Source organism: Sus scrofa, chromosome 1 (genome assembly GCF_000003025.6).
Source record: "Sus scrofa isolate TJ Tabasco breed Duroc chromosome 1, Sscrofa11.1, whole genome shotgun sequence".
Taxonomy (NCBI): domain Eukaryota; kingdom Metazoa; phylum Chordata; class Mammalia; order Artiodactyla; family Suidae; genus Sus; species Sus scrofa.
This window is the reverse complement of record NC_010443.5, coordinates 258,678,711-258,704,376: the sequence shown is the minus strand read 5'-3', so window position 1 is coordinate 258,704,376 and position 25,666 is coordinate 258,678,711.

The window sequence follows — 25,666 nt, the reverse complement described above, 5'->3', positions numbered from 1 at the left end:
GCTGGAAGAGAAGAAGCCTAGGAGGGGAGAATGGCAGAAGATAAGACCGAATAAATAGAATCCAGATCATCAAAGATTTTATAGGTCCGTGTACAGTCTTTGGTGCCCTCCATTGAAATGACTGCAATGTAATGAATTTAGACTGATTACAGTGGGAGGTGGAAGATCACAATTAACATTCTGAAAACCTTTCCTATAAGCTTATAGAACCTTCCCATCAGAATGTAGAGGTTGGTTGGTCTCCCTGGATTCCTTCAATCTCTCTGTTTCTCAGCCACTGTTATTGGCTAAGTGTGCATGTGTGCATGTATTCATTCATTCATTCGTTCATTATTTATGACCCTCCTACTATGTGCTAGACATTGTTGCCAGTCCCCAGGAACAAATCAGGAACAAATAAGGTCCTTTGCCCCCAAGAAATCGACAATTCAACAGGAAATAAACATATTCACAGATAATAAAGTAAGGATTGACAAGGTCTATATGAACGAAAATATTCAGAAAACACATGTTCCTTTACATCCCCATGATTCACACCCATATGTACCCTTGTAAAGACCCTTCTCAAGTGCCATTCTGTGACCCAAAAAGGTGATGCAGCTTGTGAATTTGCAGCACTGCACAGCTTGCTTTGCCAAGCCTGGAAAAATTAGCAATAAAGGCAGGAAAATATTATTTTGTTGTTTTTTAACTAAACTCTATAACTGGAATAATATTACCTTTAATGAGGCTGGGGAACTTCCTCTGAGGAGTCTAAAACCCTTTACTGATGTTATTCCATTAATTCTCCCTGTGTCTGGAACTTGGCACCTGAAGCACAATGCATTATGCAAAACCAAAGCACACTTTGCATAAAGAAAAGATTGTGTTTCAATGTTTCCCTTGTGCTCAAGTTCAAAATGCTGGTGGATCTGCCATTGGGCGTATATCCTATATCCATGCTTTTGACGTGAAAAATCATCATAAGCATCATATATCTACTTGCTGGGAGAGAGAGGAAAGTAAGAGGGAGAGCAAATGGGGTTTGGCATACATAGGCAAAAATGCCCCTCAAATTTTTTATTAGATTAAGGATAAAATGGTAGAAGCCATCTAATTCAATAGCGGTCTATGGAAACCTTTTGCAAAGTGCTATTTGAATTCTGCTAAAATTCTAGGCAGATAACTGCTTGAGCAAGTAGACTTGATGCACCAACTGTGTGTCCAGTCTGGGGCCAGACAATGTGTAAAAGGAAAATGAGATCAAGACAAGGTCTCTCTTTCAGGCTGGGAGAAATGACTGCCTTATACAAAGCAGCTAATTTACAATGCAAACTTAGAACAAGTGCTAGATTGGGAAGTTTAGCCTTTAAGTGCTTCTTGGAGTTCAAAGAGGTGGAGATCAATGTTGGATGGAAGGATAAGAAACTCTTTATGATGAGCAATAGATCTGAACTGATCTTTGAAGACCAGGAAGGATTCAGAAAGGTGATTTCTAGAGTTGAAAAGGGTTGCCTATAACCCAAATATTCCAAAATTCAGAGCATCTTGAAGTCACCCATTCTTCCCTGGGGGAGGCTTCCTTCTCAGACTCTACATAACATAATTTCCAGGAACCTAGGAATCCTCTCATAATTCTATGTTTCCTGAGTAGTGATGCCAGTGCTTAAATACTCCTATGGGCTGCCTGTCATCTTCCAATTCAAACTCCTTTTCTCTATTTTATCTGCTCATAATGGCCTCTGTTCCTCACTTCTTCACCCTAACTGCCTACCTTCTGCCATCACCTTCATGGCCTTTCTCTGTCTCTTCTCACTCCCCTTCATTCCTTACTGTCCTGATTCAGCTTCAGCCCATGCATAAACCTGGCCTTCAATGCTTAAGTTCTATAACACCAATAACCCAACACTTTTGAGGAGGCCTATGTTATTTTCCTGAAAGGCTAGGGGTAATGGAGGGGAAAGAGAGCACAAAGACAGAGGGGCTTAAAACTGGGCATCCAAAATCACTGCAGCAAAATTAATGAACAGCTCATTCCCCATCCTCTGCACAGCAATCTCTTATTGGTTTCTGGCCCAGAGATCCCTGGCCTGGGACTTATCCTTAAGGTCTGAATCGCATAATCTTTGCCTATACTCAAGGTACCTGGGGTTGCATATCTAGGTGATCATTTTCTAGTTGTGAGAACTTAAGCAAGTTCTACTGCTGGGGACTAAATGAGTTTGTAGAGGAAAAACACTTAGTGCCTGGAACATCTTCCCAGATGCCACTATTAGCTATTAAATTAACATCATAACCCTTAGTACAGCCACTGTGGAAACCAGTATGGAGGTTTCTCAAAAACCTAAAAATAAAAGTACCATATGATCTAGCACATCCATTCCTGGGTATATATCTGAAAAAAATTTACCAGTTTGAAAAGAGACATGAAGCCCAAGGTTCATAGCAGGATTATTTACAATTAGCAAGTTATGGATGCTACCTAAGCATCCATCCACAGATGAAAGGAATAAAGATATGATATATATATATATATATATATACATATTGGAACACTGCTCAGCCATAAAAAAGGAATGAAATTTTGTCATCTGCAGCAACATGGATGGACTTGGAGGGTATTATGCTAAGTGAGATAAGATGGGCAGAGAGAGACAAATTTGTATGATGTTACTCATATGTGGAATCTTTAAGTCATCTAGTGACTATAACGATAATGAAGCAGATGCACAGATACAGAGAACAAATCAGTAGGGAGAGGGAAGTGGGGAGGAACAATTTAGGGGTGGGGGATTGAAAGGTACAAGCTGTTATGCATCAAATAAGCTACAAGGATATATTGGGCAACACGGGGATATAGCCAATATTTTATAATAACTATAAATGGAGTGTTATGTTAAAAATTGATAATCACTGTATTATATACCTATGACCATTACATTATATACAGCAACTAAACATCAATTAAAAAAACCAAAACAATACACTCTCACCTTCACCAAAGTTCTGGGCCCTATTGTATTTTTCCAAGGAAAACCAGAGGACCCAGATCTTGCAGTTAAAGGAATTTCTGTACTCAAAGTAGTCTGGCTCTCTGCATTTTCCCCTTTCCCAGTCAGGTGGTGCCAATCCTTTCCTTTCCTGTCCTTTCATAAGGTCCACTTAAGAGTTTCCAAAAGAGTCTTCCCTAACAGAAATGCAGCTACCTTATTAAATATTTTTCTCCTAGCCCGAGTTTCATAGAGCCATATCATCAGAGCAAATAAAATATCTTTTATAATTATATTTTATAATTGAAAGTGTCCCTTAGTAACCCACAGACATCAGGGACTTCTTTTTACAAATGAGGGAACTGAGGCCCAGAAAGATGAATGCCACTTGTCAAGGCCACCCACAGAATTAATAGCTGAGGCAAAACCAGAAATCAGATTTTCTCCTCTTTCTTCCTGGTTTATGTCTCTTTCTGGGGGTGAGCCTTTATGCTATCGTTTTCTAGGATGAAAATACTCACCTGTCCTGATTTTTGAAAGCGAAGCATGGCAGGCTCAGAGCATGAATGTCCAATGTCTTGAATTAACTTTTTTTTAAAGGGTTTTGAAGACCACCGACCAAGACAACCTCAACATTCCCCTCAGCTTGACTAAATTTAGACAGATTTCTTACATAGTCTAGGCCCCTGAGTTCCCTTTCCTTAGAGCGTTTACTTTATAAAACTTGTCATTATAAATTCTTTCTGTGTTCCTTTGAGGTCTAACTCCTCTCCCAGCCCCTTTGCCATTTTACAACCCAAGCATGTTTTTCCTCAAGGAACTAGCAGCCAGTGCTTTCAAATACAATCATCCAAGAAGACATCCCAGTCTCTTTGAGAGGGTAGGAATCTAACTTCAATAAGGAACAGATAGCACACACATACCTAATCACCTTGACCAATCTCCACCCCAGGTCCTGCGGTAATTTTCTATTAACTCACTTCAGTGCTTAAAAAAAAAAAAAAAAAAAGAATCCTGCCTTATGTTTCAGGAGAGTTGAGTTCAGTGCTGAACTGAAGTCTCTTTCACCTACTACAGTAGCCTGCATAAAATCTGTACTGCTATTTTTAACAAATGTCTGGTGCAATTTCACTTTGACAACACACAGTCCAGGACAAAGGGTTGCTCCAGCCCAGCTTCCTCTTTTGTTTGGGAAAGCACGAGCAAGTTAACTGGAAGCAGCCCAAATACTGCTGATTCATTTGCATTTAAATTGCCCAAATGGCATTTGGTAAGAGCTATTTGATGTCCAAGGAGGCTTTGGAGGCTTTTAAACTTCAAAACAGAAGGTCAGAATTGATCAGCAGGAAAAGAAATTGGGGCTAAGTGGCCAGGTTGATTTCCAAGCTTCTGACCTGGGAAGTTGGTTTCAGCTTGAAGCCTGAGGGAAGTGAGTCCTATCGACTCCCTCCAGGAAGGGCCAGGGCTGGACTGTGGGTGGGATGTCTTGAGGTTTTACTTTCTGGGATGCTATACTTCCCTGATCTGCTAGGGAAAGAGCAGAAAACAACAGCCAACCAAGGATCCTCTCACTTTCCTAGAAAATTATGCCTAAACCTGCTCATTTTTACCAAGCTCAAACACATCATGTATTCACTGAAGACATTCATATAATCAGTGACTGACTTTTTTTATTTGTAAAATGCAGATAGTGTTAAATTAACTAAACAAGGAGGCCTTTAGATTGAGGTGGCTGTAGTGCCGAGGTGACCTAAAAATCAAAGGAAAATTTAAGCATGTAAATGCCTCAGGGTCACAAAATTGAAACCTAAGGAAAACCAATCACAAACAGCCAACTGGTGAAAGAGGATGCAAAAAACAGAATGTGAGAGACATACTGTTGAATATTTGAACACCATGCTAAAGGCTACAGAAAGGCTGAAGCAGGACTCTCTCAAACACTTAGATTATCATCACTGAGGAGGAAAAGAAGGCTTAAATACTCAGGTTCTAGGTTAACCTGGCATGTCACTTGGCTGTTCTAAGCTTCTGAGATTCATAGTGCATTTATTTGCCACATGCCTAGTCCCCCTATATTTAGTTTATCTTGTCTTGCTTCATAGAATAACAACTTTCGAACAAGCCTTAGACATCATTTAGTTCAAATTCCTCATTTTACCAGTAAATATGATTTAGTTTTAAAGACAGAAAGTGAGGAAGTTAACCAAGATCACACAGCTCAATAGGGGAAGACCAGGACAAGAGACAGAATCAAGTTCTTTTAGGAAAGGGGATCAATGAACACCTTGAAATTGTTTATATGGTATTTTCAGAAATTGCTTTATTTTTCTCAATGAAATCCACGAATCAAATATTTTAGGAACCACTGTTATATGAGTTTTTCCAAGAAGAGCTCAAGAGGTACAGGTAAATTGCATTTAGACATCATTTTCATTGACTTATTTAAAAGCCAAAATGGGAGAAGAAATCTAGGAAGGAAGCAAACTAAAATAGAACAAATAACCTTCCTCTAGTTTCTTTAATCTACTGACTGGGAAAGATATATTTTCTAGAAATACTGTGCTAATACTAAAAATAAACATAGACTAAAAAATAAAAAAGGATTGCTGCTGATGCTGCAGTTAATTGCAAATGATTCCGATATCCCACATTCCCTCCTCTGAATGTTAAAGCACCTGAGCCATCTGGAATCAGAGCCACTGCAAACTTGCCACTGTGTGACATCACTCCTGGCTGTGTGAGTTAAAGGAAACAAAAGCTTTACTGGTGTCATTGCTCTTCTAAAAAGGATTCCAACAGTAACGCAAAAGTAAATAGCAGATGGAAAAAAATGATGCTTATAACATTGTGCAAGTAAAAAGGATTGTTGAATCTGCTTTAAATCCAACTTACAGAGAAGATGTAATCTCTTCCAGTTGAGAGTGTTATACAAAGTATGGAGGTGGGGAAAACATTCTCTTGAATTTACTCAGAGAACAGATGATTATTATTGTTATTTTAATTACTGATGATTATAATGATAACATGTATTTTATAATAATTATAATATAATCATCATAATAAATATATGCAAGCAGAGACACTGCAAAGATGTAAAGGAATGAAGCAAGAAATTGAAGACTTACATAGGAAATGCAAAAATGAAAGTGATGATATAGGAAAATGAGTTCAAGATATCACCTGATGTATTTTATTCATATTCATTTCTTTAAGGGGAAAAAAAAAAACCTACAGAATCCTTTCCTTGTATCAAGTAGATTCTGTGTTTATTATGTTTACAGGCAATCCTAAATTAGTGCATGGGGCAAGCAGGCACTCATGCCAGGATTTGGAGAAAGAAAGAAGTTAAAAATAGTTTAGCTATATTAATGGAATAGTAATCAGCAAAAGACATATGATACAGGGTTTCTTTTTCAATGGTCAAAAGACATATTAATATGGATTCTTTTCTAGGTAGATTTTCCTGCTTCCCTTTTACTGAAGAAGGAATGAAGACTCAGAGAAATTAAAAAAGCTGCCAAAGGCACATGGCTGGTAACCCCACAGGGTTGGGATTTAAAACCACATTTGTCTGCAAAGCCCAAGCACACCCAATGATGTGTTGCTACCTCCCAACCCTAAAACATCTACATTTAACGGACTGTCTTTTTGTCTTTGCTGTGGTTTTCCCTTTGCCTAAAACACATTTCCTACACCAGATTGTAGTTACTCAACTATGTCCCATCATCTGAAACTTGGTTCAAAGTCCATCTGCTCTGCAGAGCTTTACCCAAGTGTCTCCAATTGCTAGTTTCTTCTTCCTTTGAATCCACATGTAATTTTATATCTATATTTCTTACAAGTGCCTTGCTTTCTACTTCATACCACAGATAATTGCAATTTACAGAGCAGGGATAATGTAGTTTATGAATAAGACCTTTCGGCCTTTGTGTCAGAGGTCCATCAAGTTCCAGCTCTAACACATTATCTAGCAATATGCAAATCAATTAACATCTATAAGGCTTATTTTCCTAATCAAGAAACACAGATCCTAAACAAGGAATGACTTTTGCTCATCGTTAGGGTAAGAAACAGGTTAGCTGAAGAGGTAAAAATACTGTGTTTTCATCAGATTTGAAGAAGCGTATTACCTGAGATGTTCGCTGCAAGAAAGGGACCGCGAGATAAAAAGGCATTAATAACATGGAAGCTATGGTGTAACAGGGTCAGACAAGCATTTCAGGCTAGAAAGTAACTCTATTCCATGACATTATACAGGGACTCAGTTTCCTTGCATCTTCTCATACCTACATTACTCTTCTTCTTATCTATACATTGGGAGCTGGGTCACAAGTTCATTCATGTTCTGGCTGGAAAGGAAAGTTGTGAAGTCAAGATCAACTATTTTCACTTAAGCCAAGTAAGACAGAAGTCACACACACATACATCATTTTTGTCCTTATTCCATCATCAATACCTTAGTCTCCACAGTAACAGCCAGCTATAAGTCACTATAAAACAGAACCTCTAGCTAGGTGGCCATGAGTCCAACTTAAACTAAATCATTATAAAGATGGAGAGAATGGGGGTTCCTGTCATGGCTCAGTGGTTAACAAACCTGACTAGGAACCATGAGGTTGCGGGTTCAATTCCTGGCCTTGCTCCTCGTCGTGAGCTGTGGTGTAGGGTTCAGGCATGGCTCGGATCCCGCATTGCTGTGGCTGTGGTGTAGGTTGGCGGTTACAGCTCCGATTCGACCCCTAGCCTGGAAACCTCCATAGGCTGCAGGTGCAGCCCTAGAAAAGTAAAGAAAAAAAAAAAAGAAAAAAAAAGACAAAAAGGGAAAAAAAGATGGAGAGAATGGATTTTTGGGGAAAATAAGCAGTTTTTGTCACAAAGGAAAAAGTAAGATGGTATCACAAGCATCAATAATCATTAAGGCAAGAAGATGCAAGGTAGACCTGACCAGCAGGCTTCATTTAAGTAGGCAGAAGAATGTAGCAAACCTTTTAGTACAGTTCAGTATGCATAATGAGGTTAAATGATTTGGAGAGATGCTTAGGCTATTTGAATATGCTAATTGTGGGTATCTACAAACAGATTTTAAACACTCCATGAAGAAGTACAGCTGTAGCTTAGAGAATAAAACTGATGGAAATGATACTACATCATTATCAATACCTTAATATGCTTAGTGATCCATAGAAGATGAGAAACGGCCAATGTTGCTTGATTCTATACTTCAGTGACCAGTACAGTTATTCCTCACATGGCATTCATTGTAGGGGAAATATTTTTAAAAGCACTACAGTTAAGACATTAAGAAGAGCTCCCTAATTGAAGGTGGCAAGAGATCCTAACATTTCTGTTTTGGATAGTACAGAATTTTTTCCTCTGATTAGAGGTGGAAGGATTGAGGGGGGCAACCTCTTGGTAACTTCATTTATAACAAGAATTTACAACAATAAGCAGAGATGTGGGGCTGTTATGATAGAGTCATGAGGGGCTCTCCCAATAAATCTTAGCGACACAATGAGATAGAGAAATAAGAGTATCTCTGTACAGTACAGAGGTAACAGTTCTGGTTATTTCTTGTTTATTTCCAATGAAGATGTGCTTTTTGGAAACTGCTTGGGAATTTTTAATTATTAACGAAAGCAATACAAATATTTACAAGAAAACAACTATAAAATAAATGGAAAAAGCACACCAACAAATTATCTTTTAATTACTAAATATTGGATGAGGCAGCTAAACACAGTGCTGCGTTTGAATGTGAGCTCTTCCAGGAATGGGTCTTAGCCACCCAGGGCTGTCTTGGGGTTTGTCCTCCACAAATAACAAGGGGAAAATCCTGTTTGTGATCATTTAAAGTCAAACAAAATATCTTTACAGCTTAATACCTAAGTTGTACTTAAGGTAATTTATCAAGCCTTTTTGCTAACGTTTAAGGATCTACAAATCACTTACCCCATCACTGTGGTTAAGACACTTAGCTTTGCTGAGTCTCTGGGCCTCATTCTGTAAAACAGGTGCTGGGGAGGTGGTGCAGATAGAGGGGGCTGGGGATTGGCAAAGGTGCTTTCAAATATATTAGGCCCCTGATATTTTGAGCTTATAATTTTCTCAACTGTGGATGCTTCAAATTGAATAAATTAATTGGCTGCTAGAGACTAGACCAAAGATCCTGTCCAACACACTACAGTGGAAACTCTGATCTGGGCTCTCATGGGCCTTTGACACTGCGATGACTAAAGGACCCCAGTTACTGCTGGTATGTGGCTAAGTCTTCCTCAAGTTATCCCTGGGGAGGCAGTAATTATTTCTACAGTACAATCAGCAGCTAACAATCACAGCTCTGGTATCAGCCTTTTTCAAAACTTGGCGCCACCATTTGTGTGTGTGTGTGTGTGTGTGTGTGTGTGTGTGTGTCTTTTGTCTTTTAGGGCTGCACCCACGGCACATGGAGTTTCCCAGGCTATGGGTCAAATCGGAGCTATAGCCACCGGCCTATGCCAGAGCCACAGCAATGCCAGATCCAAGCCGTGTCTGTGACCTACACCACAGCTCATGGATCCTTAACCCACTGAGCGAGGCCACATTTCAAACCCGCAACCTCATGGTTCCTAGCCGGATTCATTTCTGCTGCACCACGGTGGGAATTCCGTGCCACCATTTTTAATATCCTGATCTTTGGCCAAGCATTAACCTCTCTATGACTCAGTTTCCTCATCCATAAAATGGAGAAAATAGTGCTACTGCATAGGAGTCTTGTGAAGATTTAAAGTGATAGGTACTTAACATATTTAGTGCACAGCCTGGTCCTTAATAATTACTGAGTAAATGCTTGTTATGGCCATTTCTATTTTCATTGACTGCAACTCTAATTTAGACACATCCTGACAGATAGATGGAGCCCAGGGGATTCCACCTTTATGGAAGTAGGAATACAGTCAACCACAGGATGATTTCTTAGGACTTAGCAGGGTCCCTGTACAAAAATATACACATTTCATGACTGTCTTTCCAGCTTATAGTCACCTCACCTTTGGAAACAGCTCCTTTCTCCCAATCCATGGGGCTAAGCAACTAGTATCCAGGTTTGAGCTGATACTCTGCTCACAATCCCAGCACTTAGTTGTCCATGAGATAATGATTAGAGCCATGATGAGCTAGTCCAATTTTTTTTTTTTCTTGGTCTTTTCTGGGGCAGCACTAGCGGCATACGGAGGTTCCCAGGCTAGGGGTTGAATCGGAGCTGTAGGCACCGGCCTATGCCACAGCCACAGCAATGCGGGATCCAAGCCATGTCTGCAACCTACACCACAGCTCACGGCAATGCTGGATCTTTAACCCACTGACCTCATGGTTCCTAATGGGGTTCGTTAACCACTGCGTCATGATGGGAACTCCGAGGGCCAGTCCAATTTTTGTTACTGGAATGTGGAATTGAGACTAAGGATCTCTTAGTGATTGGTCTCATAACATGAGAAGTTGGGAGTTAAGATGTGGCGGTATTTTTTACCATATGGGTCAAGGAGAGGAAACAGCTTCTGTCCAGATGGGGAAAAAAATCAAGCAAAAATCAATGATGAAAAAAATAAAAGTGTCCTAAAGATTTTCCAGGCTCTCTATTTCATTGGTTTCTAAATATGTTGGCCCATTAGAATCAGCCAGGGATCTTTTAAAATCTCTAAAGGCTGAACCACACTACAGACCAATTAATTAACAGTCTGTGGAGGTGGAACAGGCATTAGTACTATTAAATCTCTCTGAGAGATTATAATATTCAGCTTATTTTGGAAACAACCTCTAGCCCTTCCTGAGAGTTCATTACAGAACTAGCCATGGGTTACATAAGCCATGCCAATATTCTTACAATTAATTCTCTGATTTCTGCTTATGCTTTTTGAATTTACTTATTTTAATTTAAATAAAAATTTTAAAAAGACCATCTAAATTGGTATTTGGGAATTACATGCTTTGCCTGCACTACACAGGGAACCAGGCAAGGGTTCAATTGCCCAAACTAGTGTACATAGTAGGAATTTAACACCTTTATTCATTGGAATCTTTACTTATACACTGTTATTTCAAAAAAAAAAAAAAGACAAAACAAAAACAAGAAGCCTTTAAAGTTGTATTCAAAGATAAAACTTTACAGCATGTAGAATTGGATGAAAAAAAAAAAAAAAAAGAAATGGAGATAAGCTTTAGACTTGGTAAACCAGGCATCTGTTAATGGTGCTTCATGATTTTTTTCAAAATTTCCTGGTAGTCAAAGAGAAAAGGGTAACTGGTTTAGTCAACCAATTGAACTTTCATTTGTATCTAGAAATACAAATGTTCTTGGTATAAAAAGCAAACATGACGTTTTCCTCTTAGGTCCTTGTTAAAAAGATACAATGCATCTGGAGCATGGTCAAGGAAATATAGCAGAAAACCAAACACAATGGATGAGTCATAACAAAAGGCCAGAACAACAAAAGGGAGGATTGTGCTGAGTCAAACCAAAGAGCCAAAAGAGGGTGACAACCTCTTTAAATCACCCCCTTTTCTATGGAAAGGAGAAATTCAACATTGTGCCAGAAAGCCAACACCCTTCTCCACCACTGAGAAGAAAACTGTGGATTTGAGAGCAGGAATCCAAGTGAGGCCTAAAATGGCTTATTCACAAGTACCTGCCACCCTAGGTGTTTACTGTCTCTGGGGACTGCCTTCCAAGGACAGTTTAGGTAGAATTTCAATTTATACTCTCTGTTCCTTTAGCTGCATCCCTGACCATCTAAGTCACTTCTGGCTTCTTTAAAATCCCCTGTCTACTCAATTAATGTCCTCTGCTTAGGATCTCCCTGGATTTTAGACTACGTAATTAAATGTTAACAGCATCACCTATAGATTTCCAAATACTAGTTATCCAAATGTATGCACAGGCACTATGTGTCAAAGAGAAAGGTGAAATGCAGATTCCTGAGTTGCACCTCTGCAGACTTGATTCACTTGGTCTTAATGGGACATAAGAATCTATCCTTTTTTTTTTTTTTTTTTTTTTTTTTTTTTTGCTTTTTAGGGCCATACCTGCAACATATAGAAGTTCTCAGGCTAGGGGTCGAATAGGAGCTATGGCTGCCAGCCTACACCATAGCCACAGTAATGCCAGATCCTCGACCCACCAAGCGAGGCCAGGGATCAAACTCACATCCTCATGGATTCTAGTCGGATTTGTTTCCCTAGAATCTATACTTTTAAAAACACTCCAGATAACCTTGATTCAAGCGGAACCTGTTCCAGACAAGAAGAACCTTGTATTCTCAGAGTATGTCTTCACCACCTTTCTCCTGGTTCTTTATTCTCACCGTCAGGCCATATTTCCTGAACATTTACTATATTCCTGGAACTACACTCAGACCTTTCCCATGAATCAACTAAATAATTCTGTATAAAACCCCTTGTGATAAGTATCATTTTCCCCATGGTACAGGAAATGGAACCAAGGCTCAGGATCCTAAATAAATATTTTAAGATCACGAAAAAGTATGGGTGTTATACAGATACAAAAAAAAAAAAAAAAAAAAAAAAAAAAAGACACTTTTGCTTTTCAAAGGCAAAGATGCGATCTAGTTGTGTAGGAATTCCAGCAGCACAGAGCTGTGAGTACCACTGACTAAACTGAGATAGTCAATAGCTCATGCCTCAGTTTCTCCATTGTCAAATTAGAAATGACATTGGTGCAAATAAAGTTACAATACTTCAGGGGAAACATGGGTTCCAGGTGCAAAATATGATTAGCATGACAAGAAATGTAACAAATTGATTACGCTGCTGGTTAGATACCCAGAGTTCTCACAAAACATCATCTTGCTGCACTAAATGCCAATCAATGAGGATTAAGTGGATTGAATTTTCCTTAGAGAAACGTGAGTTTTTAAAATGAAAAGGAAAAAGGCTTGGATTAATAGTTTCTAAGGGTTTTGTAGACACAGAACTAAGGAAATCAGTCATTTGATAAACTTTCTATTAGTAGGGAAAACATGATTCATTCAGAATCATGGAAGCATTGAGTATAAAGTCTGGAAGAAACTTATTATGTGAAATATCATGATTAACAAAATAAAATCCTCAGCGTATCCTAGATCTATGAAGGCAAAAATTAATCAGACTATTTCCCTAAATTTCCATTTGATGTAAATGTATCTCAGCTGGTACACAAAAAATATACAGTATCATACAACTATATATTATATATCTATAATAAATATATAACGTATATGTATATAATCTTTTATCTTTCTGTGTCTCTATAATGCAAATGCAATTTTAGTACAGTGGGTAATACTGAAGTTAAACTGATGATACTCTTAAAGCTTTCAAATTCAGAGCAATCGTTGATATAAATTTGGCGGACATCAGACTTCTGTCAGGAAAAGATTAATTTCCATTTCATTGGTAATTCAGGGCCAACACTTTATTCTCAGTCACTATTGCATTTGGAAAGGCAAACCCCCTACAGGCAGTGTTAAGCCAATTGCTGAGCCCATTTGGACTGGACTAGCACATCTTTTACTTCCATCGCACAGTTCTAAAAGTTCCTATCAGATATTAGGAGAGACTTTAAGCCACCATGGCAAACAATCACCTTGCATGGACCAATAAACACAATTTCAGGTAACAAACAGGCATTGTGAGAGAATTAGCCAGATATTAGGTAAGGCTATTGGTTGTAGTTCTTGTCCCATTCACTTCACTGTCTGCCTTGGCGCCTTAGCCTAAGACCCTTTATTCCTTCCTGCTCTAAACTGTTCAGGACTTTGCCTTTTGATCTGATGGCTTCAGTGGGGTGCTACCTAACACCTGGCTTTTCAGATCATGGTCTATAGCTACCACCTAGATATTTCCTCCTGATCTTGATCCTGGATGACTCTGCCTCCATTTTGCCTGGGCTTCATACTCAATAACTGATTAATTAAAGCTTTCAAGTATACATATTGACACTTCAGGGTGCTTGGGAAGGCTCACTGTGAGTAAGATTATGTATTGTCTGTCCCCATGTTACTCTACCACAGTCTAATAGGAAAGACAGGAAGGCAACAACCCATTCCCATTAGTGTGTGAAGCAGTAAGGTGGGAAGAGTACAAAGAAAGTGACTTGGACATGCTCTACTGGGGTCGGAGAGAGACTTTAAAGGCGGCTGTGGTTTAAGCTAAGACTTCAAGACAAAGACAGGTAGGGAGAGAAGAAATAAGTGTTCAAATAAGGAAAACGGCACATATTCAGGCCTGGAGGTAAAAGAGAGTCTCTGTCTTTAAGGCAGAGAAGGAAATTGTGTTACATGACTTGAAACGACATTCAATTAGAGAATCAGTTGAGAAGGATATCAAAGATATGGACAGGGAATAGATCTGGAGGGGCCTTGAAATCCATGCCAAGGAGTTTGGATTTTATGTTTGGGGCAAGGACATTCTATTAAAGGGTCTTCGGCACTCTCCAGTAAGATGGTGAGGAGTTCTCTTCTGGCACAGTGGGCTAAGAATCTGGCATTGCCGCTGCGGTGGCTTGGGCCACCGCTGTGGCACAGGTTTGATCCCTGGACCAGGAACTCCCTCATGCCCTTCGTGAGGTCCAAAACAAAACAAAACAAAACAAACAAACAAACGAAAAACTCTTCTTACTGGAAGTTCCCATCTGACACAAGGGTTAAGGATCCTGTGTTGCCATAGTTATGACAATTGTGGTTCAGGTTCGATTTCTAGCCTGGGGATGTCAACATGCCATGGGAGAGGCCTATATATATATATATACACACACACACATATATCTGTATTTATATATATTAAAACCACCACAAAAAAAAGACGATGAGAAAAATCTTTGAAAAATCATTCTTGTAGTACATAAGAATAAAATGTTTCTTTTGCCCTCTATCCTGCAACTAGCCATACTGAAGCATATTCAAGCCAGTATCATGGCAGAAGGGTCTACGTTGAAAGCTAGCCCACTTGGTCTCCTCCTCAGGTAAATACTATTAAAGAACAATGAATCTGGACCCAGCATGGCTTCCCCAGCACCCATTCTGGTGACAATATTGGGAAGATCAATAAGTAGCATCTCTGAACAATAATAATTCCTATGAGATACACCATTCCTTTACATAAGCAAGAAAGAAGAGACTAAGACAGGAACCAAAAAATAGACATTTTATATATCATGCCAAAGACTGCTGAGGGTAAGAAAGAATCTAAGAAATGTCATCCATCATCCATCCAGGCATTTGTCTGCTCTGACAGATTCTGCAGGGACCAAGGACATATTGCTGGTGATCTTGGGGAGGGGGGGTACATTCTGTGTCTGTGTCCTTAAAAGGTGAACTTTAGACTGGGGACATCCTTCATTATCTCTTCTGCAAGAACCTCTTCATTTAATAATCATGTAAGAAGGTTCTTAACTGATTTGCATTTTTAATTTGCATTAAAAATATTGGGAAAGCTAGTGATTAGCCCAGTAGATTTTCAAGCTAGGATTTTTAGATCCCAGGATTGGGGAAAAGGTTTCAGATCCAGAGCCCCAAGATCTGCTTCAACAAGAAAAAAAAATCCATTATTTCAGTTTTGTTTCTGTGTGTATGCGTGTGTGCCTTTTAGGGTCGCACCCCAGACACATAGAGGTTCCCAGGCTAGGGGTTGAATCAAAGCTGTAGCTGCTGGCCTACACCACAGCCACAGCAACGCCAGATCTGAACCACATCTACGACCTACACCACAGTTCAAGGCAACGCTGGATCCTTAACCCACTGAGCAAGGCCAGGGATCAAACTTGTGTCCTCATGGATATTAGATTTTTTTCCGCTGAGACACAATGGGAACTCACATTATTTCAGTTTTCTACATAAGGGTTCTGTAGGTAATATATTTCAGTAATGAAACAATTCTACTGTTTGGGAGAAAGTCCTAGAAAGAATCAGGATGGTGGGGAAAACAAAAACAAAAACAGAAGACTTGAGCTTAATTAACTGTTAGACTTTAACATGTCTCTTCTGAGTCACTATTTCCTCAGCTGCACACTGAAGAAGCATAGTGGATAAACTAGGGTGCCTTTTAGATTCAGGATTCTGATATATATCTTGAAAGCTTCAGGAATGCAAAATAGAAGTCTATCTGCTTCTAGAGTAAACTTTCCTAGGAAGAATTTCAATCTCACCCTTTACTTCTGCAACACCCTTTTGTGTGAAGCTTATTTGATGAATCCCACAGGGTCTGCCTTTACTTCATTGTATCATTGCCCTAACTTCAAAATATCAAATCACACTCATATCTGTAGTCAGTAGTTCTTAATATAAGACAAAGCTCTGAGCCTATTCTCAGGACAGTTGGTACATATACTCAGGTTTCCATGCAACTTCAGATCCCAGTAAGCCCATTCATGCACTTGTCTTAGAAGAACTTTGCCTAACTTTATCAGAGCAATCATTCAACAAATATTTGTAGACTCTTGAAGTCCACATACCTCTCTCTCGAGTCAAAGGATCTCAAATTAACAGATACAGTTTTTATATAAGATTGCATTTTATTTGTGTAGGGGCTCACAACCCCTAGGAAAAGTCAAATCTGTAAACAGGTCAAAATCCAAATAGAGCTGCATCTATGGTGCTAGAAAGGTTAGAGGAGGGGACTGATTCAGAATCACACAGCTTAGAAGTGGCAGAGCTGGGGGCCCAGTCTGTTGGCTTTTTGCCAAATACACTTTTCCTTTCATCTAAAGATTCACAAAAGCTGCTAACATTTGAGTTCTACCTCTGTCTCCTTGAAGGACGTTGGAGGCTTTAGAAGACATTTGATGGTCCTTGACTAGGAGCATTAAGACACTAAATTATATTGACATGGTCCATAAATCACCAAATGAGTGAAATTCAGACAATGGGCCAGTGTGAATAGGATGCATCAAGAATGACAGCCACTGAGATCAGGTTGACGATTTGCAGGCTACATACAGAGTAAGCATGGGAGATGCATCCTTCGTGTTAGCACATTGTCAAGCAAGGAAGAGAGAGAGAAAGACAGTTCTTCCCTAAATCATGGTAAGGACTGCATACAATCAGTTTGGCTCTGGAGCCAGACTCCTTGACTTCCAATCAAGGAAGGCTTTACTGTGTGCTTTGTGATCTTGAGCACTTTAAGTACCTTTTTAATTTTTTATTTTATTTTTGAAAAATATTTATTTTTTCTTTTTAGGGCTGCACCTGTGGCACATGGAAATTTCCAGGCTAGGGGTCAAATCAGAGCTGCAGCTGTTGGCCTACACCACAACCACAGCAATGCCAGATCCTAGCCACTATCTGTGACCTACACCGCAACTTGCTGCAACACCAGATCCTTACACATTGAGTGAGGCCAGAAATCAAACCCACATCCTCACTGACACTGTGTTGGGTTCTTAATCCTCTGAGCCACAACAGGAACTCCATGTCCCTTTTTTAAATCACTTTATAGAAGGAGTCTACAGATTAAATGTGATAACTTGTAAAGTGATTAGTTTGTTCAGAAGAGGTGAAGAATACCTAAGATAATTTTTCAAATCTTATTTTGATTTGCCTCATTTTAGTTTACAATAATACACTGACATTGTTACAGGAGACAAAAATTTCATCAGTTATATTATTGCTATTAACTTGTCTGCAAAGGATATAACTAAGCTTATCTCCTGTACTTGGGACAGACAACTCCCCCCACAACTTTGGCACACACAGAAATATTCTTCCATCAACATCACTGCATTACTCTTTACACAAAGTCTGCTAGTCAGGCAGGGCTATCCTGTTTTATAAATATTAAAACTGAGTCATTAAGAAATAAAGCATTGATACTACTATTACTATTCCTGCCACCACCACCACTACTATCACTGCTACTGTTACCACCACAACTACCACTATTACTACCACCACTGCTACTACTACCTACTGTTTAATAGTATTTATTATATGGTCAGTATGGAACAACTTATTTAAAATGTACTTTTACAATGCACTCTCACATAAAGTCTAAGATGTAGATTGCTTGTTTGCCCTTCTAGAGGTGAAGATCTGAAGTTCCTAGTGATTAGTGACTTTGCTGCTGTAAGGGTGAAGCTAGATTCCAGTTTTAAGTCTGTTTGGAGTTCTAGTTTCCTAGACCTGAGAAGCCCACTCAGTCAGTGACCTACTGGTAAGGCCACATTCTGGGTCTAGGTTTTCTGATTCTTTCTGCTAAGATCTCCCAAAAGTGCCATAACAAAATACCACAGATTGGGGGCGGGGGGTGCTGGTGGCTTAAATAGCAGAAATGTATTTCCTCACAATTTTGGGGGCTAGCAGTCCAAGGTCAAGGTGGTGGTAGGGTTGGTTTCTTCTGAGGCCTCTCTCCTTGGCTTGTAGATGGACATCTTCCCCTGTGTCTTCACACTGTCTACTCTCTGTATGGGTCTATGTCCTAATTTATTCTTTTTGTAAGAAAACTAGTCATATTAGATTAGGGTCTACCCTAATGACCTCATTTTAGCTTTAACTGCCTCCTTAAAGACCTTATCTCTAAATACAGCCATATTCTGAAGTACTAGAGGGTAAGACCTCAACCTAGGAATTGAGGGTTAGGAGAATACAACTCAGCCCGTAACATGGAAGCCTTGACTTTTTTTTTTTTTTCCTTTGGTCTTTTGTTCTTCTAGGGCCGCACCTGAGGCATATGGAGGTTCCCAGCCTAGGGGTCGAATTGGAGCTGTAGCCACTGGTCTACACCACAGCCACAGCAACGCCAGATCTGAGCAGCGTCTGGGACCTACATCACAGCTCACAGCAACGTCAGATCCTTAACCCTCTGAGCGAGGCCAGAGATCGAACCCGCAACCTCATGGTTCCTAGTCAGATTCTTTTCTGCTGCGCCACAACAGGAACTCTGAGGAAGCCTTTACTTTTATCAGTCTCTGGCCACCACAGTTTCTCTGACAAAGGAAATGTTCCAGTTATTATAAATGTCCCTGTATTTCAGAATGTGTTAGCTGTGACCCAAAACAGAGGACAATGCCAACCGTTATAAAAGAAGTAGTGGTCTCGATAGAGGAGGTTTAGAAAGAATTGAATAGAAAGTGAATTTCCAACATAAAATAATTTAAAACACACAGTCCTTGTTATAAGCAATTATATAAGCATTATCTTAGTTAACACTTGCAGTAATGCTATAGTGGCTATGATAATATGCTGAGGAAGAAAAACTGTCCTATTTATTCTCCATTGACATATTTGCCTTTATCAGAAGATATTATTTCATTGATCAAGCATTTATTGAGACCTATGATACATCTGGCATGGTGCTAGGTGTAAAGGTGGTTGAGAACTTTTGAATGTCTAATACTTCATGAGGAATTGGGGTTAGGAGGAGCCCAGGTCATTAAAGAGAAGGACGGTCATATAAAAAGGGTGGGGTGCACATTGGTGGCCAGGAATTCCTGTATACATTTTAGAGATACTTATAGAAGTGTTGGGCAATGGATAAATTAACCTCATTTTTCCTCTCTTTCTCCCCTGCCCCCCAACTCACCTTTTTTGATGACAAGTGTTGTTTAAATTCCTCCATCAATTGAGATAAATGAGTTTGGTAGAACGTCTCCCCTGGCATTTGGGAGAAAGGTTGTTATAAGGATCTCCTGTTCCCTAGTCCTCTATACCCCTTTATACTACTAAACTATACTTAGTTTAAGGTATGGTCTTACCTATCTTAGGCTCTAAGGTCAACGATGCTTGAGGGAACCTGGTGGTAGGATTCCATCTTTATATATATATATATATATATATATATATATATATAAATTACTGAGATAAATTGCCACATGAGCTTATATATAGCAGCTGAGTTGGACAGGTGCAGTTGAATAGGATGTACCCGGAAGAGGCCACATTAAGCAGATGATGGCATTGTGTCAGAGAGGTCAGTTTAGATGGAGGGAAATAGGCAGTGTCCATAGCGTGGAGATCAGCGTCATGATGAGAGGGGTGAATGGGACTGGGGTCTTTGATTCTTGAACCAAAACACTTCACTCAATGCTCTGTCTGGGGTTTGTATCTTTCAAAAGTAATTTGAAATTGTTCAAAAATTTTAGTCACATGTGAATTGGGCTCTGAATTAGACAAAGTCTTTAATATAATATATGAATCAGGTTTTTAACTTGAAAGGCATTAGCTTCCCTTTCCTTTTTAACATCTCTGTAGCCTGTTTACATTCATGGCACCAATTCTGTCTTTCTGATTGCTAAATACTGTGATATTTACTTAGATTCTTAGTTTTTTCTCCATTGGAGTTTTTCATATGGCCAGGTTCATCCAGCATGGAATTTGGGGAGTTTTGTAGGTCAACTGGGACAAAATGCACTGTGATTTTCCCTATTATTAAACGTTTTTATATCAGAACAAATTTGTCTTTCAAATTGGTCAAGGTTGCTTGCAATTCTAATATGTCTTCCTTCCCAAGACTATGGCAGTAGTTTTCCACATTCCCTGCTTCAAATAGTGCCTTATTTTTTAAAAAATGGGGCAAGCATCATTAAGAATAGGATGAATAGATTCTTGCTGAGGAGGTAAGTCACTCCTGGGGGAAAAAGACATTTATGATCTGGCATATGGTGAACATTCTCTTCAATGCTGGTGATGGTAGGTGCTTGTTGGGTGTAATTCACGATTAATTGTGCCCAACAGTTCAATAATAATTCAGATGGAAAGAGAAATGCAAGAGGATTCTTAGTTCCTGGGGCTGTTCTCTTGAAAACAAATAGCCAGAAACTAAGACTCACTTTGGGGAATTGTGCTGTAATTTTTTCCCTCCTCTTTTTGTGCTCTACCACACGCCCTCTTTTTTTAACCTCTCTTTACCCTCCCCTCTTCAATCAATCTTTGTGATTCCCCCTCATCTCCCCAGTCTCTCTCTCTCTCTTTTTTTTTATCTTATAGGCCACTGAGCTCCCTGTGATAGAAGATTCTTCAACCTGGAACAGCAAACCAAAGATTGTAGCTAGAACAGAAAATATTTTTTTCTGCCTGCATCCACATGAAATGCAAACACACACAATCACCTACTTAATGATGATTCTTCCTATATTTCCTTTCTGAAATGTCCAGAGTGAGAAGGATGGGAGTAGTTGAAAGAAGGGGCGGGGATTCTTCCTAAAGGATGACAGACAACCACAGACATCCTTTACTCTGCCTACAATCTGCTGCAAGGAGAAGAGCAAATTCAGCAGTTTTTGCAAAATTACCAACACAGCAAGAAAGGCAGGCAAACAGATTGCTCAGATGGACTGACTCTTAATAACTAGATCTATCAAGTCCCAGATTTGCTGCTTGCTGGGAGACTTCAAAGTGGGCCTGCTTTTAAATAGCATTTGATTTCCCCAAATTGGGGAAAACCCTCTGACACATTTAGTAGTGTGGGCCATACTTTGGGAGACACATGGAGGTTTTTGAATCATGCCACTGAAGATGACATCAAAGTCAGTTTCTCCAAAGAGTTGTCATCATCTTGGCTCCCTTTCTTTCGATTTATCTATGATCCAGGTTGGCTGCCAACTCACCACCTGTTTGTACCTACACATCTACTCCCTATCCTTCTCTCTCCTGTTCTGAGCCCCAGGAAGCTGACTGTTACTGAATATCAGTGGAGTCTTTTGTTTTATGGCTTTTGGGGGGCTCAGCCAATGGGAGGTAGTGGCAGTTGCTATGGAGGAGGAGAGAAATGAGGTGGGGGTGTTTATTCCTGAGGTCTCTTCCTGCAGCCTGGCCATATCCCTTTACAGAGCCACTGATCCTGCTAGGTGGCCCTCCCCTATTACTAATAACTAACCCCTGAAGGTTTCTATAACTGCCTCATAACCTTCCCTCTTCAGACCCAGGAGTACTGAATGTGTTCTGTTCTTGCTCAAACAGGGGTACTTTCTTGATCTTCTTTCATGTCCCTTAACCATACCTGCCTGATTGTTAACAGTCTCTACATTAAGTTTTCCTTAAATACCCTATGAGTGTGCCACTTATTTCCTGTCAGTACCTGGGCAGTGCTCAAGGGTCAGGATTATTCACTCAGTCAGATGAAGACAGTAAAGATACCTAAGCCATAGATAAGTAGAGTTGAATTTACACATGTAGGGCAGAGGCTTAGGGAGGTCAAATGCTCTGCCTAGGGTGACAGAGAGAGTCATTAGTGGAGCCAGGATTAAAACCCATCTTCTTCAGAATTCACGTCCCACATAAATTCATTCCAAATGAATTCCATGGCCACTAGCCCCATAGGTTCCCCACAATCGAAAGATGGAATTACCAATGTGTACCATAAATATCTTCAAGAATCACAAAACACATTACCAGTTTATAGGTTTTGAGAAATCCTATAGTAAGGTAACTGGTTAAAGTCAATTTTGTTTCAACTAGACTTTAGCACACATATCACCATGGCACCTTTTGGCTTTTTGTTTTTCTTTCTCACAACACCCATTTGCATCCTATGGAGGTAATGGTCTGTGAAATCCAGATTGGATTTCTCTGCTCCCCTAAGCATACTTTAAAAGTGGACTACTCCAGGGCTCCACAGTTTATGCATCCTTCTTTCAAGCTTCCAGTACAGGGTAATTTGAGCATCTCAGCTCTGATAATGAGGCACAGATTGTGACTGAACTTGGATCGGGTTAGGTCCAATTAAGTACATCCATAGTGGTGGGGTCATATCATTGGACTGTGACTGCTCAGAGCCTTTGAGCTGAAGAATGTGCTCAACAACAGGTGCCCAACTGGGCCTTCGTAGACACCCCCAAATACACACATCTTCAAAAGGTAGAGTCTAATGATTTGCATAGCCCAAGAGGACAACTTCTTATATAGCTGGATATTTTCATTCTCCAACAATGATGTGAAGACATAGCTATACCAAAAAAAAGACTTCTTCTAAAAGTAGTTTTTTTTTCTCTCCCATTCTATAGGTGGATGATTGCCTCTTCACAACACACACACACTGTGTTCCCCTCAGTACTCCTTAGATAACTGCTCTCTATTTCCTCTAGTCAATAATGTCACTTAGCCTTACTTAATGCGGCTTCTGCTTTAGTCATCACAACTCAAGGTGAGGGGAAAAGGAAGGGAATTAGCAAGTATCGAATACCTGTATGTGCCAGATCCCTTTATATCTCACTCCTTTCATTTTTTTCCTCAGTGTTTCCCACACGAGGAAAGTGCAGCTTGGCACATTTATATTCCCTGCCCAAGGTTTTCCAGCTCACAAAGGTCTTCAACTGCCTGCTGGCTTACCAACATTCATTCCTTTATATATTTGAGGCTACCTTTTATAAAGCATGCATTGTTACAGGCACTGACAGCACACAAGATGCTTTTTAAAAATACTACAGAATTGACCTAGACGCAATAATGAAAATGTATGCATGGGACTGGAGGCTACAAAAGGGGCAGTGGCCAATTTTATGGAGCAGTCAAAAAAGACAGTGAGTTTTGAAGTGGGTCCAGCAAATGGAAACGTTGTTGTTGAACATGGTAAAGTAAGACATTCCAGGTGGAGGGAAACAGTACGTTTAGGACTTGGCCTCGTACATGTAGGAAACCATGATTCAGCTGAGTTTTGAAACACAAAGTGAAAAGGAGCATGCTAGAGATGAAGCTGGTGCCGTATACAGGCTCTGGTCTCAGGGCCTCATACTGCAAACCATGCCAAGGGCCTATCTAATGTATAAAATTCACTAAAGAAGCCCAGAAGAACAGAATGCGTAATGGCCATGAGGGCCTGTGACTCTTTCACAGAAGAGACTGCATTCTGGATTTGAGATCATGTAAAAAAATAATTAAAAAGGAAGAGTTATAATAGTATATCACTCTCAGTGCTCGAGTGTCTTTTGGCTGGAGTACATACATGGTTCTCTTAAGATAACTAAATCTTGTTTGCTTTAAATAGGACACTCAGTCTAAATTTGACCTGCCCACAAGTAACATTTTGTCAGGGTCAACTCTTAACATGTCAACCTAGAGAGTTTTGGAATGGGTGACAGTTTTTTCTCTAACACCCATGGGAATTACCCCCCACCTCCCAGCCCAAATCATGCTATTTTCCAAATGAGTTTACTAAGAAATCAAACTGGTTTGCTTTAGGACCATTAATAGGGAGTTGATTTTCTTTGCTCAAGCACCCCAAAGGGCCTGTAAACTTGGATATTTAGCACCGTTCCCGCCTATGGGATATTGAGATCTCTCAGGACCTCTTACCCAAAAACAGCTTCTGCAGTTCCACGTTTGTATGCTAATTGATAATCCTTATTTCTTAGTAATGCTTCTTTTTGCATGTTATTGGAATTGGTTGCAGTGTAAATTAGGGCGAGGGAGAGAGAAAAGGCTGAATATCAGTAGGTGAATCGAGCCTTCATAAAGAAGGCAGACTGTAAAGCTGCTTCATAAAACTGCTGCAAAATTGCAGCGTTTGGCCTTGAGTTTCCATCTTAAAACCCAAAGAGGCATTTTATTTTTAAAAATTCATGTATTTTTATTTATTTATTTATTTATTTATGCATGCCATACCCACGGCATATAGAAGTTCCCGGGCCAGGGGTCAATTTGGAGCTGCAGCTGCTGGCCTATGCCACAGTCATGGCAACTCTGGATCCTAGCCACATCTGTGACCTACAGCACAGCTTACAACAGTGCCAGATCTTTAACCCATTGAGTGAGGCCAGAGATCAAACCCGCATCCTCATGGACACTATGTTGGGCTCTTAGCCCATTGAGCCAAAATGGGAATTCCTTTTTAACTTTTTTTTTCTTTTTTATTATAATGATTTTTATGTTTTTCCATTATAGCTGGTTTACAATGTTTGGTCAGTTTTCTACTGTACAGCATGGTGACCCAATTACACATACATGTATACATTCTTTCTTCTCATATTATCATGCTCCATCATAAGTGACTAGACATAGTTCTCAGTGCTGCACAGTAGGATCTCATTGCTAATCATTTCCAAAGGCAATAGTCTGCATCTATTAACCCCAAACTCCCAATCCATCCCACTCCCTCCCCCTCCCCCTTGGCAACAAGTCTATTCTCCAAGTCCATGAGTTTATTTTCTGTGGAAAGGTTCAGTTTGTGCTGTATATTAGATTCCAGATATAAGTGATATCATATGGTATTTGTCTTTCTCTTTCTGACTTATTTCACTCAGTATGAGAGTCTCTAGTTCCATCCATGCTGCTGCAAATGGCATTATGTTGTTCTTTTTCATGGCTGAGTAGTATTCAAATGTGTATACATACCACATCTTCTTAATCCAATCATCTGTTGATGGACATTTGGGTTGTTTCCATGTCTTGGCTATTGTGAATAGTGCTTCAATGAACATATGGATGCATGTGTCTTTTTCAAGGAAAGTTTTGTCCATATATATGCTCAAGAGTGGGACTGCTGGGTAATTAATACAATATTGTGAATCAACGGTACACCAATAAATTTTTTTCTAAATTAAAAAAAATTAATGTACCTTAGAAAATTATAAGTAATTTTTTTAATTTAAAAAAAATTTTATTGGAGTACAGTTGATTTTCAATGTTGTATTAGTTTCAGGTATACAGCAAATTGAATCAGTTACATATCTGCCTATTCATATATACACACACACATACATTCTTTTTCAGATTCTTTTCCCATATAGGTTATTACAGAAT